Below are 2,895 nucleotides of genomic sequence, written 5' to 3' on the forward strand. Positions count from 1 at the left end.
GCTGGAGGAGGTCGACAGTGGGGATGAACAGTATCCCGTGGAGTCCTATTTTGCGGTACGCCACACCCCTCCCGACGAACAGGACCCCCGTTTTGACCGTAGCGCTCCAACACAAGCCCGTTTCCTCCGTTTTGCAGTACGTCACACCCCTCCCGATCAACAGGACCCCCGTTTCGACCGTAGGAGGTCCATTTCGTCCGTTTTGCGGTACGCCCCACCCCTCCCGATCAACAGGACCCCCGTTTCGGCCGTAGGAGGTCCGTTTCCTCCATTTTGTGGTACGCCAGACCCCTCCCGATGAACAGGATCCCGTTTCAAACATGGCCGGTCGAACACAAGGTCATTTCCTCCGTTCTGCGGTACGCCAGGCCTCGTTTCCATCGCTTGTTCCGTCCAAGCCCTCCCGATGAACACGACCATGCATTCCGTTGCCTCCCCATGAACACGACGACGACGCTGTTTCTCCGTTCCGACCCAGCCATGTACACGAGCCCTGGCTGTACGTATGCGCGAGTAGGCGTTCGAGACCCCGCCCGTATGTACACATACATAGCCGTATTTTCTTTCTTGCACCCTGGCCGCTGTACATACGTGTACATGCTACGTGCGCGCCTCTACTACGACACGTGCGCGCCTCTACATCGACCAGTATATATGTACATACACGTTCACGACCAGAATGACAACGCTACGTACGCTTTGACCAGATGGGTCCCGACTGTCAGGCACTTACTTGCGTGCGAAGATGTAGCTGGTGGCTCCCAGCAGTCAGGGGCAAATGTTTTTTTCGTGAAATACGGTGGCCCGTCCGGTGGGTCCCCGCTGTCAGGTGGAGGAATAATTATTTTGCACGTAATAAGGAGACACTTCCTTGCTGCGGCCATGGACCCAGCTGTCAGCCTCTCCATGTACAGTCCACGTCCGATGGAAGCCGATCCTTGACCATGTTGACCACGCCGCGCCGAGAGCACCAGGGCGGTGGACGACGGCGAGGCCTAGGAAGGGGACGACACGGAGCCGGGGAAGACGCGGCAGTGGATGCCCACGCGTAGAGGAGTACGAGGGTTCACTGATTCGCTGCAGTGAGAGGCTGCCGTCACCGTAGAATAACAGCGGGTGTGGGTGAGTAGAGGGATGGCCTGGCCAGCGATGGGAGTAGTAGGGGCAGTGAGGCCTCCGCCGCATCGCAGCCGGCCACGAGAGGCAGGAGCACGAGGCACGACCGGCGCTGGTTTGGGCGGCTGGAGCAAGAAGACCAGAGGTTGAAGAAGCACTTCGGCCATTGATGGACATCGTACGGTCACTGGAGCTAGAATCGTGCATATTGACTAAGTTGAGAAAGCCCTCCGTCCCCATCAACTTAGTAGGCCCATAAGTCAGCCTGCGACTATACAGGGTCCCAGCTAAAAGGGGGAGTATTCCTTTTTTGTGCGTAATAAGGAGGCACTTCCTTGCGTGCGAAGATATAGCTGGTGGGTCCGAGCTGTCAGCGGCGGTAACATTTTTTCGCGAAATACAGTGGCCCTTTCGGTGGGTCCCTGATGTCAGGTGGAGGAATCATTATTTTGTGCGTAATAAGAAGGCATTTCCTTGCGTGCGGCCGTTGACCCAGCTGTCAGCCTCTCCACGTACAGTCCACTCCAGATGCATGTCGGTCGTTGACCACGTTGACCAGGCCGCGCCGAGAGCACCAGGGCGGTGGACGACGGCGAGGCCTAGGAAGGGAATGATACGGAGGCAGGGAAGACTCGGCAGTTGTTTCCTACGCGGAGGGGAGTACGACTGTACGAGGGTTTACTGGTTCGTCTGCCGTCGCCGGAGAATAACAGCAGGTGTGGGTGAGTAGAGGGATGGCTAGGCCAGCGATGGGAGTACGATGGGGCGGTGACACCTGCGCGGCAGCACAGCCGGCCGCGGGAAGGAGGGAGCAGGCAGTCCCACTGGCGCTTGTTTGAGCGGCTAGAGCAGGAAGAGCGGAGATTGAAGAAGCACGACGGCCGTTCGATGGACATCCAACAGTCACTGCTTGTGCGTTAACCTTTTTTTTAGGAAAGCCTCAAATCTGTGGAAAACAACATACAACCCATCTGCCATTATTTCTAATAATTTACAGCCCATTTGCTAATGTTTAAGGCTTCTTTTGGAGCCCATATTCTTTTTGTTAGCATTACAGCCCATATTGCGGCCACGGTTAAAAAATTATACGGAATTTTGCATATTTCGGTGCGGTTTGAACTGTTTTTAATCCCGAAATTTCGACTCACATTCAAACTGATTTTAAAAATAAATGTATACAATATAAAATCCAACAAATTCTCCACGCATAAAAATTAATGTAATTTAAAATCTTGAAATGAAAAAAAAGATATTTGAAACTAATTGCCGGTTTGATGTGTTTTAAAAATGTACAACCCATTTCTCATTACTGATGGGCCATTTTCTCGGCCAGCCGAATGAAAGCTCTCCTCGTCTTGAAAGATTTGCAGCCCAACAGGCCTGACAAAGCGACTTACTTGGCAAATCACAAAAAAACTGGGATATGGCCGTGGACCTAGCTGCCAGTCTCTCCACGTACAGTACTCTTCCGATGGAAGTCGTTCCTTGACCACGTTGACCACGCCGCACGGAGAGCACCATGGCGGTGGACGATGGCGAGGCCTAGGAAGGGGACGACGCGGAGCGGGGGAAGACGTGGCAGTGGAAGCCCGCGCGGAGAGGAGTACGAGGGTTCACTGGTTTGGCTGCGGTGTGAGGCTGCCGTCGCCGCAGGGCCTGGCCAGCGGTGGGAATAGTAGGGGGCGGTGAGGCCTCCGCGGCAGCACAGCCGGCCACAGGAGGCAGGAGCATGCGACACGACCGGCGCTGCTTTGGGCGGCTGGAGCAAGAAGACCAGAG

Source organism: Triticum dicoccoides, chromosome 6B (assembly GCF_002162155.2).
Source record: "Triticum dicoccoides isolate Atlit2015 ecotype Zavitan chromosome 6B, WEW_v2.0, whole genome shotgun sequence".
Classification (NCBI taxonomy): domain Eukaryota; kingdom Viridiplantae; phylum Streptophyta; class Magnoliopsida; order Poales; family Poaceae; genus Triticum; species Triticum dicoccoides.